General features: G+C 49.1%; 1 protein-coding gene and 1 long non-coding RNA gene across 5 annotated transcripts in view; one reads left to right on the top strand and one right to left on the bottom strand.

Moving 5' to 3' along the window:
• LOC141273827 (uncharacterized) overlaps nucleotides 1–16,348 on the bottom strand; it is a 123,940-nt gene that overhangs the window by 61,688 nt on the left and 45,904 nt on the right. The window lies entirely within an intron of this gene.
• The window catches only part of LOC141273825 (uncharacterized), a 100,507-nt gene that overhangs the window by 67,357 nt on the left and 16,802 nt on the right, over nucleotides 1–16,348 (top strand). The window lies entirely within an intron of this gene.

Below are 16,348 nucleotides of genomic sequence, written 5' to 3'. Positions count from 1 at the left end.
GGGCATCATAGAAGACAGTGATTTTTGTTATATACAGCAATGCTAATTTATAGCACTATATACAGCAATACTAATATAGTATCAGACAATAGCAGATTCAAGTCCAAGAAATAAAGTAAAGCGAAAAAGATTTAAAAAAGTAAAAAATATTACAATTCTAATCACCCTCCTTTTTCCACAGTTAACAATAAAGATATGTAAAAAAAATACATATACATATATATATAATTATAATTAAAAATATATTGTTGTGCGGTGGTGTTCACACTGTGCAGTAATGAGGCAGTGACCCAAGGAAAGTCCAACTTAAGCGGCTTTATTCAGCAAAAACTCACACAGTGAAGGCAGCTTTATCCTCTGGATCGCAGCCGGGTTGTCCACAATAATCCATACAACAACAACCGTTGCCAGGAGCGACCTGTAGCGCTGTTTCACTCCAAGGTGTGTCAGAAGCTTGGCCGTCCTGGGCACTGTGTTCCCTTCACACAGGTCTCTATAGCACAGAGCCTCCTGCTGTGCAGTCTGCTAAACCAAAGACTGACACACCCAAACCTTTTCTGCAGGTTTTAAACAGGAATCTGTGGCCATGAGCCACCTGTAAGACCCTGGTTGGAAGGAGTGGACCGCCCCACTGCCATTCCTGTAGTCCACTCCAAGAATAAAAGCCCATGCCGGGTTTTACCAAATCTGCCTTGGACGACTAGTTTGACCAAGTCCAAACTTAGCTGTGATTGCTGTGCAGAATAAAAGTATCTCTGTGACTGCAATGCACTCCAGCGGGTTTAATGTGCCTCTATGCACATTCTAGGAGAAACATACCGTCCCTCGCATATGATTCCCGTCACTGCCTGCTATATCTCCTGCCCCCCCCCCCTCTGTTCAAACTTGTGGGATTCAACACTTGTCACCATACAGGGTGTCCGTGACAGGGCATCTGCGACTTCCCAGCCCGATGTTCCACCGAAAAACTAAAATTTTGTAGGGACAGGAACCATCTGGTGACCCGAGCATTCCTCTCCTTTGCATTTCTCATCCAGACGAGGAGCGAATGGTCCGTAACTAAGCGAAACATACCACGGCAGAATCTTTCCTTTCTTGGCCTAGTTTCAGAGAATATGAATGATAACCGAAAAACTTTTTCTCCACTCATGGTTGGGTGAAGCCATTTATTGTCAAACTACTGTGTTTTCTCTTTTTAAATCTTAATGACAACCAAAAACATCCAAATGACCCTGATCAAAAGTTAACACACCTTGGTGATTTTGACCTGATGCATGCATAGAATTGGACACAAACTGGTTTGAATGGCTACTAAAGGTAACATCCTCACCTGTGACCTGTTTGCTTGTAATAAGTGTGTGTGCATAAATGCTGAGTGAGTTTCTGTGATCCAGACAGACACTTGCATCTTTAATCCAGTCACTGACATTTCTGGATTGTGAGTCATAGGGAAAGCAAAAGAATTGTCAACGGATCTACGGAAAAAGGTAGTTGAACTGGATAACCCAAGAAAGGGATACAAAAAAATATCCAAGGAATTGATAATGCCAGTCAGCAGCGTTCAAACTGTGATTAACAAATGGAAAATCAGGGGCTCTGTAAAAACCAAACCACGGTCAGGTAGACTAACAAAAATTCCGGCCACAACTGCCAGGAAAATTGTTCTGGATGCAAAGAAAAACCCACTAATAACATCAGCTGAAATTCAGGACTCTCAGAAAACTAGCGGTGTGGCTGTTTCAAGATGCACAATAAGGAGGCACTTGAAGAAAAATGGGCTGCATGGTTGAGTCGCCAGGAGAAAGCCATTACTGCGCAAATGCCACAAAGTATCTCGCCTACAATGCGCCAAAAAGCACATAGACCAGCCTCAAAACTTCTGGAAAAAGGTAATTTGAAGTGATGAGACCAAAATTTAACTTTTTTTCCACAACTATAAACGTTACATTTGGAGAAAAGTCAACAAGGACTATAATGAAAGGAACACCATTCCTACAGTAAAGCACTGAGGTGGATCGCTCATGCTTTGGAGATGTGTGAGCTACAAAGGCACAGGAAACTTGGTAAAATTTGAAGGAAAGATGAATGCAGCACGTTATCGGCAAATACTGGAGGCAAATTTGCCTGGAAGCTGCGCATGGGACGTACTTGGACGTTCCAACATGACAACGATCCAAAACACAAGGCCAAGTCAACCTGTCATTGGCTACAGCAGAACAAAGTGAAGGTTCTGGAGTGGCCATCTCAGTCTCTTGACCTCAATATCATTGAGCCACTCTGGGGAGATCTCAAGCGCGCAGTTCATGCTAGACAGCCCAGAAATTTACAGGAACTGGAGGCTTTTTGCCAAGAAGAATGGGCAGCTTTACCATCTGAGAAAATAAAGAACATCATCCACAACTACAACAAAAGACTTCAAGCTGTCATTGATGTTATAGGGGGCAATACATGGTATTACGAACTGGGGTATGTGAACTTTTGATCAGGGTCATTTGGATGTTTTTCGTTGTCATTAGGATTTAAAAAGAGAAAACACAGTAGTTTGACAATAAATTGCTTCACCCAACCAATAACCATGAGTGGAGAAAAAGTATTTTTGTTATCATTCATATTATCTGAAACAAGGCAAAGAAAGGAAAAACTCTGCCGGGGTATGTAAACTTTTGAGCACAAAAATATAATATACACTGCTCAAAAAAATAAAGGGAACACTTAAACAACAGAATATAACTCCAAGTAAATCAAACTTCTGTGAAATCAAACTGTCCACTTAGGAAGCAACACTGATTGACAATCGATTTCACATGCTGTTGTGCTATTTTGAATGTTGGTTGTGCTTTCACACTCGTGGTAGCATGAGACTGACTCTACAACCCACAGAAGTTGCTCAGGTAGTGCAGCTCATCCAGGATGGCACATCAATGCGAGCTGTGGCAAGAAGGTTTGCTGTGTCTGTCAGCGTACTGTCCAGAGGCTGGAGGCGCTACCAGGAGACAGGCCAGTACACCAGGACACGTGGAAGGGGCCGTAGGTGGGCAACAACCCAGCAGGAGGACCGCTACCTCCGCCTTTGTGCAAGGAGGAGCACTGCCAGAGCCCTGCAAAATGACCTCCAGCAGGCCACAAATGTGCATGTGTCTGTACAAACGGTTAGAAACCAACTCCATGAAGGTGGTATGAGGGCCTGATGTCCACAGATGGGGGTTGTTCTCACAGCCCAACACCATGCAGGATGCTTGGCATTTGCCACAGAACATCAGGATTCGCAAAGTCACCACTGGCGCCCTGTGCTCTTCACATATGAAAGCAGGTTCACACTGAGCACATCTGACAGACGTGACAGAATCTGGAGATGCCGTGGAGAGCGATCTGCCTGCAACATCCATCAGAATGACCGATTTGGCAGTGGGTCAGTAATGGTGTGGGGTGGCATTTCTTTGGAGGGCCGCACATCCCTCCATGTGCTCGGCAGAGGTAGCCTGACTGCCATTAGGTACCGAGATGAGATCCTCAGACCCCTTGTGAGACCATATGCCGGTGGGTTGGCCCTGGGTTCCTCCTAATGCAGGACAATGCCAGAACTCATGTGGCTGGAGTGTGTCAGCAGTTCCTGCAAGATGAAGGCATTGAAGCTATGGACTGGTCTGCCCATTTCCCAGACCTGAATCCGATTGAGCACATCTGGGACATTATGTCTCGCTCCATCCACCAACGTCATGTTGCACCGCAGACTGTCCAGGAGTTGGCGGATGCTTTAGTCCAGGTCTGGGAGGATATCCCACAGTATACCATCCGCAAGCTCATCAGGAGCATGCCCAGGCGGTGTAGGGAGGTCATACAGGCACGTGGAGGCCACACACAATACTGAGCCTCATTTTGACTTGTTTTAAGGACATTACATCAAAGTTGGAGCAGCCTGTAGTGTGTGTTTCTACTTTAATTTTGGGGGTGACTCCAAATCCAGGCCTCCATTGGTTAATAAAAGTGATTTCCATTGATGATTTTTGTGTGATTTTGTTGTCAGCACATTCAACTTTGTACAGAACAAAGTATTCAATGAGAATATTTCATTCATTCAGATCTAGTATGTGTTATTGGAGTGTTCCCTTTATTTTTTTGAGCAGTGTAATATATATATATATATATATATATATATATATATATATATATATATATATATATATATATATATATATATATATATACATATATATATACATACATATCTAGAATATAACCGGGGATGCGTACCTCTGTCTGAAGCCTCGACAGACTGCGCATGCGTGACATGCAGTCCGGCTTCAGACAGAAGCAGGCATCCAGCAGTTACAGGTAAGAGGAGGTGTATGGCGCCGGAGATCGCGGTATGCGTAGACACTGAACGCTTACCGCGATCTCCGGCGCCATGCTTGCATACTTACCTGACCGGGAGGAGCGTTGCTGCGGTACCTCTCTTCGCCGGAGACCAGGGCAGGAGTGAGGCGTCGGATCGGCGCATGCGTATAGTGCTATCCGGCGCCATTTTACTGAAGACACATTTACAGTGTTTCTTCAGCAAAATGGCGCTGGACAGCGCGGTGCTCCGGCGCCGCACTCCTCCCCCGGCCTCCTGCTTAACAGGACGCAGCAGCGCTGGAGTACGGGGAAGAAAGGTGAGTATGACTGTTTTTTTTTTTGTATGTGTGTACAGTGTGAAAGGGATGAGGGGGCTGCACATAGCAGGATTGTGGGGTGAGGGGACCATGCATATACCAGGATTGTGGGGTGAGGGGACCATGGATATACCAGGATTGGGGGGTGAGGAGACCATGCATATACCAGGATTGGGGGGTGAGGGGACCATGCATACCAGGATTGGGGGGTGAGGGGACCATGCATATACCAGGATTGTGGGGCAAGGGGACCATGCATATACCAGGATTGGGGGGTGAGGAGACCATGCATACCAGGATTGGGGGGTGAAGGGGTACCACGCATATACCAGGATTGGGGGGTGAAGGGGTACCACGCATATACCTGGATTGGGGGGTGAAAGGGTACCACGCATATACCAGGATTGGGGGGTGAAGGGGTACCACGCATATACCAGGATTGGCGGGTGAAGGGGTACCATGCATATACCAGGATTGGGGAGTGAGGGGTACCACGCATATACCAGGATAGGGATGAGGGGTGCAATGCATATACCAGGATAGGGATGAGGGGTGCCATGCATACCAGGAATGGGGATGAGGGGTGCCATGTGTACCAGGATAGGATGGTGGGGACAGGATAGGGGCAGCACAAATACCAGGAGGGGGGCAGCACATACCAGCATGGGAGACCATATACCAATAAAAATGCTCGCCACCCGGGCGTAGAACGAGTTCAATAGCTAGTACATATATATATACTTACAGTGGCATGTAAAAGTTTGGGAACCCCTAGTCAAAATTACTGTTATTGTGAACAGTTAAGCAAGTTTTAGATTAAGTGATCTCTAAAATTAAATATGACACATTTCCTTTGTATTTTAGGCAAAAATATATTTATATTGTCATTTTTTATATTTTATAAATTACAAAAAGGTAAATCGGCCAATACAAAAGTTTGGGCACCCTAGCAGATTTATGTGCTCAGATAACTTTGACCAAGGTTCCAGACCTTAATTAGCCTTTTAGGGTTATGACTTCATCACTATCAATATCATCGTTAGGAAAGGCCAGGTGATGCAAAAAACCTAGCCTCCTCTAACCTTGTGTCAAAGAACAGAAGCCACAGAAGTCATAGGTTCTTCTAAGCTGCTGGCTTGCACTCTGAAAATGAAAATGGTGGAGGCCCTCAAAGCAGGAGAAGGCTATAAGAAGATAGCAAAGCGTTTTCAAGTTGCCCTTTCCTCAGTTCTAAGTGTAATTTAAAAATGGCAGTTAACAGGAACAGTGGAGGTCAAGATAAGGTCTTGAAGACCATGTAAAATGTCAGTGAGAGCTGCTCGTAGGATTACTAGAGAGGCAAATCATAACCTCCGCTTGACTGCAAAAGACTTTCAGAAAGATTTAGCAGACTCTGCAGTTGTGGTACATTGTTTTACTGTTCAGAGACACCTGCACTAATATGGCCTTGATGGAAGAGTTATCAGAAGGAAACCTCTCCTGCTTCCTCACCATAAAATTGAGCATCAGAAGTATGCAAAAGAACATCGAAAGAAGCCTCATGCATTTTGGAAACAAGTCTTGTGGACCAATGAGATTAAAATAGAACTCTTTGGCCACAATGATCAAAGGTATATGTGGAGAAAAAGGACACAGAATTTCACGAAAGAACATCTATCCAACCATTAAGCATGGGGGTGGATCAACAATTCTTTTGGGTTGTGTTGCAATCAATGGCACGGGGAACATTTCACGGGTAGAGGGAAGAATGGATTCAATTAAATTTCCACAAATTCTTGATGCAAACATAACACCATCTGTAAAAAGCTGAAGTTTAAGAGGATGGCTTCTACAAATGGATAACATTCCTAAACACACGTCAAAATCCACAATAAACTACCTCAAAAGGCGCAAGCTGAAGGTTTTACAATGGCCCTCACAGTCCTCTGATCTAAACAGCACTGAAAATCTGTGGCTCGACCTCAAAATAGCAGTGCATGCAAGGCGACCCAGTAATCTCACAGAACTGGAAGAATTCTCCAAAGAAGAATGGATGAAAATCCCTCAAACAAAAATTGAAAGACTCTTGGCTGGCTACAAAAAGCGTTTATAAGCTGTGACACTTGCAAAAGGGGGGCTACTAGGGACTAACCATGAAGGGTGCCCAAATTTTTGCTTCGGCCCATTTTCCTTTTTAGAATTTATAAAATGTAAAAGATAGAAATATACATATTTTTTGCCTACAATACACCGGAAATGTGTCATCTTTAACTTCAGGCCTTTTAGAGATTATTCCATCTTCAGCTTGCTTAACTGTTTACAATAACAGTAATTTTGACCAGGGGTGTCCAAACTTTTACATGCCACTGTACATATACATATACACACAGACAGCGGGTGAAATAAGCACTGAAAACATTACCAATTTTTTTCTCCTCTATGTCATTTCTCATTATTACACATAATTTATTGACATATGCTTTGATTTAATTGCCTGTGTGGAGTAGATGGGTTGTTACCGACATCTGCTCAGAATTTCATGTCAATGGCACCTTTAGAAATATATTTACTTACAAAATTGGGAATGTGTTCAATACTTATTTCACCTGCTGTATATGTATTAGACATAGAGTGACTGCAGACTTGGACCCCCTTGGGCTATATTGAGTTACTTAGCTTATTAATGGTATAAGAGATAAGAGACTGACCTGCATCGCTCTTTAAAGTAGCAGTGACATACTGTGATGTTTGGCAGTGTGATTTGTTATGACCAAAGCGTCATGTAGCCGAAGCATAAATCTTAAAGGGGTTGTCCAGGCTTCGGGCTCAAGTCTGCAGTCACTCTGTGTTACGAGCTTTTGTCATCAGCCTAACCTGCAAATCTCGCACACACATCGCTGCACCTTTGCAGCTGGGTGTAAGCTTCTCTGCTTCAGAGGCACACTGCGCATAACCGGAAGTTCAGAAGATGGCATTAGGGCTACTATATGAAGTGTAATGATAGTTTTGGAACTCCAATACCCTTCTGATGAGCACAAACAATGCAAAATACTGTATACAGTGCAATTCCAAATACGTCAGTATACTGATGATGGACACTAACAAAAAACGCAATATACTCTGACACTGGCATTTCAGGCAAGTGGTCCATTGGAGGCACCTATCAACCTCCCCGCGACACAATCATGAGGTGCTAGGAGACTGTTATTTTAGCTAAGGTATTGCAGTATATAGAGCTGGCAATCAGATAATCACAGGTAATCGTCAGACAATCACCCTAAGCAAATTTAAAAAAAAAAAACAACTGGTGGTTAATAGCGTTATTTTACATGACATATTCTGTAACATACCTTGTGGCATACTTGCATAGTGCACCATTTCCCACTACGCAAGATCGCAAACTTAATCTTCAGTCCAGTCTGCCAGCCTGGCTTCTGTTCTTGCTGTCTGCTTGTCCCTGTCCTGACTGCTTAGGGCGGCGGCCCGGTTAATTCCTGTTTCTTGTAGCTGCTGTGGGCACACCCCTAATGCATCTCCAGCCTGTTGCTGTCTGTCACTGGATATTAAAACCAGCTCCACCCTGATGCTGGTACCTGAGCAACTCTTACCTTCAGAGGGCTTTTTGCCTCTGATGTGCCAGGTCCCGTTCTGTTCTTGCCTGTCCGCCAACCTGGGGGCTGTATTCCCAGGCCTGTCTGAACTATCTCTTAGCCTGTTTGTCCGCCTCTCTGGGGGCCGTATACCCAGACACGCTCCTGTATCTTGTTGCAGTGTCAGTTCCTGTCTGAACACTCTCCTAGCCTGTTTGTCCGCCTCTCTGGGGGCTGTATACCCATACTCACTCCTGTATCTTGTTTCAGTGTCAGTTCCTGTCTGAACACTCTCCTAGCCTGTTTGTCTGTGTGTCCGTACCTTCCCTTTTCCTGCAGTCTCTGAACCTGCACCTAACTCCTACTGGATGTCTCTATACTTCTGTTGTGAGTTTAGAGTCCACTCGCTACTTCATTGCAAGTACCTTGTGTGTATCCGGTTCTGCTTTTCCCTTCCAGTCTGTTCAGTGTGAACAGAGCCCTGTCCTCTCTGCCTTGCTCACTGCTCCGGTTGTTCCTGCCCGCTCTGCCTTGCTCACTGCTCCGGCGGTTCCTGCCTGCTGTGCCTTGCTCACCGCTCCGGCGGTTCCTGCCCTCTCTGCCTTGCTCACCGCTCCGGCGGTTCCTGCCCGCTCTGCCTTGCTCACCGCTCCGGCGGTTCCTGCCCGCTCTGCCTTGCTCACCGCTCCGGCGGTTCCTGCCCGCTCTGCCTTGCTCACCGCTCCGGCGGTTCCTGCCCGCTCTGCCTTGCTCACCCCTCCGGCGGTTCCTGCCCGCTCTGCCTTGCTCACCGCTCCGGCGGTTCCTGCCCGCTCTGCCTTGCTCACCGCTCCGGCGGTTCCTGCCCGCTCTGCCTTGCTCACCGCTCCGGCGGTTCCTGCCCGCTCTGCCTTGCTCACCGCTCCGGCGGTTCCTGCCCGCTCTGCCTTGCTCACCGCTCCGGCGGTTCCTGCCCGCTCTGCCTTGCTCACCGCTCCGGCGGTTCCTGCCCGCTCTGCCTTGCTCACCGCTCCGGCGGTTCCTGCCCGCTCTGCCTTGCTCACCGCTCCGGCGGTTCCTGCCCGCTCTGCCTTGCTCACCGCTCCGGCGGTTCCTGCCCGCTCTGCCTTGCTCACCGCTCCGGCGGTTCCTGCCCGCTCTGCCTTGCTCACCGCTCCGGCGGTTCCTGCCCGCTCTGCCTTGCTCACCGCTCCGGCGGTTCCTGCCCGCTCTGCCTTGCTCACCGCTCCGGCGGTTCCTGCCCGCTCTGCCTTGCTCACCGCTCCGGCGGTTCCTGCCCGCTCTGCCTTGCTCACCGCTCCGGCGGTTCCTGCCCGCTCTGCCTTGCTCACCGCTCCGGCGGTTCCTGCCCGCTCTGCCTTGCTCACCGCTCCGGCGGTTCCTGCCCGCTCTGCCTTGCTCACCGCTCCGACGGTTCCTCTCTGCTCTGCATTTCTCACCGCTCCGGCGGTTCCTCTGTGTCTGCCTTGCTCACTGCTCCGGCGGTTCCTGCCTACTCTGCTTTGCTCACCGCTCCGGCGGTTCCTGTCTGCTCTGCCTTGCTCACCGCTCCGGCGGTTCCTGCCTGCTCTGCCTTGCTCACCGCTCTGGCAGTTCTCGCCTGCTCTGCCTTGCTCACCGCTCCGGCGGTTCCTGCCTGCTCTGCCTTGCTCACCGCTCCGGCGGTTCCTGCCTGCTCTGCCTTGCTTTCCCCTCTGGCGGTTCCCGCCTGCTCTGCCTTGCTTTCCCCTCTGGCGGTTCCCGCCTGCTTTGCCTTGCTCACCCCTCCGGCGGTTCCCGCCTGCTCTGCCTTGCTCACCGCTCCGGCGGTTCCCGCCTGCTCTGCCTTGCTCACCGCTCCGGCGGTTCCCGCCTGCTCTGCCTTGCTCACCGCTCCGGCGGTTCCCGCCTGCTCTGCCTTGCTCACCGCTCCGGCGGTTCCCGCCTGCTCTGCCTTGCTCACCGCTCCGGCGGTTCCTGCCTGCTGTGCTTGTCTACCGCATCTGCGGTTCTGTTCCTGAATCCCAGTCTGTACTGGACCCTCTCCAGCCTGTGCTCCAACCTGCTAGTACCTCCCCGTCTGCACTGCAGCCATACTTGTCAGTACCCTCCTGTCTGCACTGCAACCGTGCCTGCCAGTGCCCACCTGTCTGCATGCCAGCCGTGCCTGCCAATACCCACCTGTCTGTGTGCCAGCCTAACCTGCCTGTTCCTGTATTCCCCGTGTGGGTCAACAGTCGTGTCCAGGGTCTGGCCTGGAGTAGCACCTGGTCCCTCTGCTCGGTACCTCCCTGGTGCACGGCGTCGTTAGCCTTCGTGCAGCCTTGGTCGGATCGGGTTGATACTTAGTTACGCCCCTCCAGGCACTCTCCGGTTCATGGCACAGTGGAATCACTAAATCACGCACACGCCAGTCAGCCCGGGCGTGTGCATAACATATTCCATGCAAATAAATTCTTTGCTCATCGATTGATTGATTTTCTGCTCAGTCTTCTTGATTGTACATCCTTTGTGCTATATGTGGTGCATTAGGTTATGAATCTAGGTGATGTTGAAGTTATAACAGATGAAGCAGAGACTCATGGGGATTTAATCCCATTGTGTATAAAGGTGGATCCTCCTACATATCTGTGCACAGGTGAGTGATAACAAGGGAGTCTATACTGTTTTGGGTGTGAAATCCACAGTATATCTGCAGCCCCCACTGAACTGGCCTTTCTGACCTGGTGCGTATAATTACTGACCTGGTCGGAAAGGGGTTAAGGAACTTCCTTTCCAGGGTAAAGACTTGTGTATAAGGTAAAATGAATAACCAAAAACAAAAATGCTCTTCCACACCTTAGGATATGTTCACAAGTAGCATTTTTTATGCATTTTTGCACGTTTGTATTGCTTTCAACCGTGACAAATGCATTCACCGGGAAATGTCATTTTAACATTTTACAACCTTATCTGGCCATGTGCTGTGTGACACATGCATACAGTGCTGAAAAGACATGGGAACAGCATGGGGAAGACCCCTGGAAGCATCTCTGACTCCCAGGTCACTGTCTAAAAGTGTGCCCATCAGAAGTGATCCTTGCCGCATCAGAAGATGCAGACTTGCAACTATCCCCGTGCAAGTCCTTGTCCCAGGGCAGTGTTCAATTGTACCTCCCCCATTCCTTGCAATGCAAGCGCAAATATGCAGCCACCCACCCGCGGGCTGCAGTACTATACTGCTAGCTTGCACTTGAAATGGGGCCTTTTAGTTTGGAGGAGGCCGAAGCTGGCCACTACCTCATGGCTGCTTCGGCAGCGAGGTCTCTATAATCAGTCCCCAGCCGCCACGATTTGTCCCGGTTACCTTCCCCACACTTTTATTAGTCTGGTCTGCTTTAGGGCAGCATTGGACGAGCTCACCAGACAACCAGACTCCTCCGGTGGGCTCTGGCTACTCCATCAGCAGAGTTGAGAGTGCCAAGGTGAGGAGCATGATGATGATGATAGAAGTTAGCATCTGCTTTGTTTTCTTGGAATGCAAGCGTAAGTGTGCAGCCTGCCACCCACCCACCCCCAGGCTGCAATACCATACTGCTAGCTTGCTTACACTTGAAATGAGGCCTTTTAGGCTTGTGGAGGCAGACGCCGGCCACCATGTCAGTCCCCAGCCCCCGGCGGCAAGGTGTCCACACTCGTTCCCCAGCCGCCAGGGGGCGGCCAGGTGTCCATACTCGGTCCCCAGCCGCCCCTATTTGTCCCGGTGCACCTTATACGCAAGCACGCATACCAAAACATTACCTATGCCCTCCCCAGTGCATTTAGTGGGAAGGACAGCCTATTCCGCTGTAGTGTGTGCACGCCAACCCCCTGTTCATGGCACATACGAAGATGCCTCCCGCTCTGCACCTGTCGTTGCAGACTTGCAACTATCCCCGTGCAAGTCCTTGTCCCAGGGCAGTGTTCAATTGTACCTCCCCCATTCCTTGCAATGCAAGCGCAAGTATGCAGCCTGCCACCCACCCACCTGTGATGAACCCGTAGCCGCCATCTTGGTAATGATAAATCATATCCAGGGATGGCCACACTTCAGCAGCCCCCACCCTTGGGACCTTCTGTTAAAACGTCAACTAGATAGTTTCCCCCATCCAGGCTCCTGTGAGATAAGAAGCCCCCAGGGCCTACTTAAAACTTGAATGCTAAGAGCTTCAAAGACTTTGAGAGGAAACACAGCCAGCAGGGGGGGTGCTTAGTCCATCTGTAACTCTGACCATTTGTCCCGTAGGACTAGTTTCTTTGTCTGTCACAAGCATGGAGGCATAAGATATAGAAACATGAATAGTACATGCATGTTGCGTGGGATGGGCCAATAAAAAATATCACGGCGTCCCGGAGCCATTGCGCACACAAGCCTCCGCCGTAGACGTTTGTACGTGCTCTGGAAGCCAAGATATAGCGCTGAGCCATTCCTGAGGACCGTATGGTATCATAATTGATATCAAAAGGTCGGTTACGGCGGCCCGAATCCATGGGAACCCCTGGGGGTATCATGAGACCATCCCAGAAGAAGTTATTGGGCTCCTTAGAATTTGGGCTTCTGACCGAAGTTAGACCTGAGGGTGGAGACTGAGCCAGCTGACCTCACCAGCAGTGGGCGGGACGGGGCAGGTAAGATAGCAGGACAGATAAGAGATAACTCAGTCTTGACCCAAGAGCTGGGTGCTGAACATCTGAGCACCAGCTGAGGCCACCAAGGGGAGGAGCAGTTTGACCATGCGGTGGTAGGCCTCCGCCTGTAACAAAGGACCGTGCCTGCGACCGCAGAATCCTCTCCCTGCGTCACAAGAAAATCAAGAAACCGGTAACTGATATGCTGTGGTGATTCTGTGTGTTGTATTCCATTGTTGTATCGTTTAGCCTGACCTTATACCTGTGCATATTTAATTGTATATCGTGTATCTAGTGTATTATTGTAATCAATTACCTCAAGTAATTGTGGGCCTGCCTTTTATTCTGCATAACAAACGCACGTCCGTGTGAGCTCGGCTCAAGCCAAAAACGCTACCCAGGGTTGGTTCCTGACCCGATATAGGCCCATTCACGGACTGGGCGTATATCTAAAATAGGGACTGGTGGCAGCATACCAACTGGGGATTGGGGAAGGCTGGTAGTGACGGTCGGAGGTTCAGATATATATATTCCTGGCGTGGCCAAGGAAGATATATATACCGCCCTCACTACAGAGGGCCCCAATACCCAGTAGGTTACAGGACAGTCTCTCTGGCGACCGCTTATCCTAGGTGCAGTTCCCTGACTGACCTGAGGCTAAGAGGGCGCTAGCGAGTTGTGCTGTGTAGTGACGTTACGGTTTAGTGACGTTGAAGGGATAACACTCTACCGTGTTCCCTGCGCTGGTTGCAGCTTCCTGGCACTACTTTCTCTAGGTGCAGTACCTTGACTGACCTGAGAGGTAAGGGGGCGCCAGAGAGCTGCACCCACCGGCCGGCTTTCCTCACACCACCCACAGGCTGCAATACCATACTGCTTGCGTGCTTGCACTTGAAATTGGGCCTTTTAGGCATGTGGAGGCGGAATCTGGCCACCACATCATGGCTGCGTCGGCGGCCTGGTATCCATACTCAGTCCCCAGCCGCCCGGCGGCCAGGAGTCCACACTCGTTTCCCAGCTGCCCCGCGGCCAGGTGTCCATAAACGGTCCCCAGCCGCCCCTATTTGTCCCGGTGCGCCTTATACACAAGCGCGCATACTAAAACATTACCTGTGCCCTCCCCCGTGCATTTAGTGGAAAGGACAGCCTAACCACAAACACGTGGACAAGTGAATGTGGCCAGGGATGGTCCATCTCACTGACGCCTTCACACTGGGTTAATATTGTGGAAGCCAGGACACAGTTGGACATTGGGATTCAACACGTCCTCCAGACATAGAGGATTGCGGGTCCTGGGTCAATCAGGCTTCAGCACAAAGTTCAGAAGGTAGACATCAGCAGTGGTCGGCCTCCTACACAGCGAGTAAATTATTCATGATCATGAGGCCATCCATCTCCTAAGCTTTCTGTTCCTTTGAATGCAAGCGCATGTAAGTAGTAGCGGTTTTGCCTGAGGTGGTCAGCATTTTGGCGCATATCCTACCTCCTCTGAGGATTGCTGGATGTTTTCCTGCTACTATCCCAGTTCTATGACTCCCGTTAAAACAAAGCTTCAGGTGATGGATGAGGTGGTGGCAAAGGAGAAAGAGCAGGAGGAACAGGGACCATTCACATAAATATCAGGCCAGTCAACCACACATGTCTTGTAGGATATGTTTCTGTACCAAAAGGAGCGGTTCGGCTACACAGTTATAGGGCATACAGTGAATGCAATGCCTACCAAAAATTTCGAGGCACTCCAATGCCCCTTGGAAGTGACTTGGAGGTCAGAGGGCCTTAACTAAACTGTTTTTTCCATTTATAGCAACTGGGTCTCCTGAACACTGTTGGCCTAAGCAGTGAATGGAAGGCATTCCAAAAATTATGAGGAACTGCAATGCCCCTTGAAACAGACGTGGATTACAGCATACTAAAAACCTTCTACCCATTATAGGGGAGTGGGTCTCCCTTAGTGTTCGCCTATGCATTGAAAAGCAAAAGCTAACTAAAATCAGGAGCAAATGCAATGCCCCGTTGGAAGAGTCTTGGAGGTTAGAGGCAATTAAAAACAACTTTTCAATGCCCCTTGGAAGAGTGGTGGAGGTTACAGTGGAATAAAAAGACAATACCAATGCCCCTTGGAAGAGTGGTGGAGGTTACAGTGGAATAAAAAGACAATATCAATGCCCCGTGGTAGAGACGTGGAGGTCACAGTAGCTTAACAAGACTATTTTAATGCCCCTTACAAGAGCCATGCAGTACAGCATATTAAAAACATTATTCCCATTATTGGGGAGTGGGTCTCCCATTGTCTTTGCCTATGCCTTCCAAGCAAAAGCTGCCAAAAATTAGGACGGAGGAACTTGCAATGCCCCTTACAAGAGCCATGCAGTACAGCATATTAAAAACATTATTCCCATTATTGGGGAGTGCGTCTCCCATAGTCTTTGCCTATGCCTTCCAAGCAAAAGCTGCCAAAAATTAGGACGGAGGAACTTGCAATGCTGGCAACACGGACCACGGTCACCCTGGTGGTATAGTGGTGGTGGAGGCTGAGGATAAGGAGAAGAGCAAAAAGCAGCCGAAATGAGGAAGCGTATACCCATGTGTGGGTGTGAAGCGGTGCATGGGAATACACCTCCCGGAATAACACAGTGGATTTGACTTTGTTACTCTACTGTCATTTGGTGGTGATGAGAAGTCTGGCCCAATCCAGCCCTTGTTCATTTTGATAAGGGTCAGCTTGTCAGCATTGTCAGTTGACAGGCGAGTGCACTTATCAGTTATAATTCCCCCAGCGGCACTAAAAACACGCTCCGATAACACAAGCGGCAGGGCAGACCAGGACCTCCAAGGCGTACAGAGCAAGTTCATTCCAAGTGTCCAGCTTGGATACCCAATAATTAAAAGGCACAGAGGAATCACTGAGGACGCTGGTACGGTCGGCAAGGTACTCCCTCACCATCTTTTGAAATTTTCCACTCCTTGTGAGAGTACCCCGCGCCTCAGGACCTGTAAGCTGGGCGGGTCTCAGAAAACTGTCCCAGAACGTTGACAGTGTTCCCCTGCCTCTGCTGGATTGGAGTTGCATCTCTCTCGCCTGTATGCCTTGTTTGGGCAACGAACTGTGACCTCTGCCGCTAGCGTGTTCAGATGGGAATTTTTTTAACAGTTCTGCAACAAGGGCCTTCTAGTACTGCCCCATTTTTGTATACCTCTCCACCTCAGGAATAAGAGAGTTAAAGTTCTCCTTGTAGCAGGGGTCTAAAAGTGTCACCAACCAGTAATGACTGTCACCCAACATTTTGACAACGCGAGGGTCACGATTAAGGCAGCGTAACATAAAGTCAGCCATGCGTGCCAGACTGGTAGCGGGCAAGATGACGACTGACCATGCTCTCCTCCTCCCCCCCCCCCCCCCCCCCGTCCTCAGGCCACCCACGCTGAACCGACGGTATGACAGTTGTACAGGTACTACCGTCTACTGCGCATGATACCAGCTCCTGTTCTTCCTCCTCCTCC

This window comes from Phyllobates terribilis, unplaced genomic scaffold (genome assembly GCF_046119375.1).
Source record: "Phyllobates terribilis strain yellow unplaced genomic scaffold, ASM4611937v1 Scaffold_5__5_contigs__length_657084704, whole genome shotgun sequence".
Taxonomy (NCBI): Eukaryota; Metazoa; Chordata; class Amphibia; order Anura; family Dendrobatidae; genus Phyllobates; species Phyllobates terribilis.
Note: the sequence above shows the minus strand (reverse complement) of the source record. Positions and strands in the feature narration are given on the sequence as shown.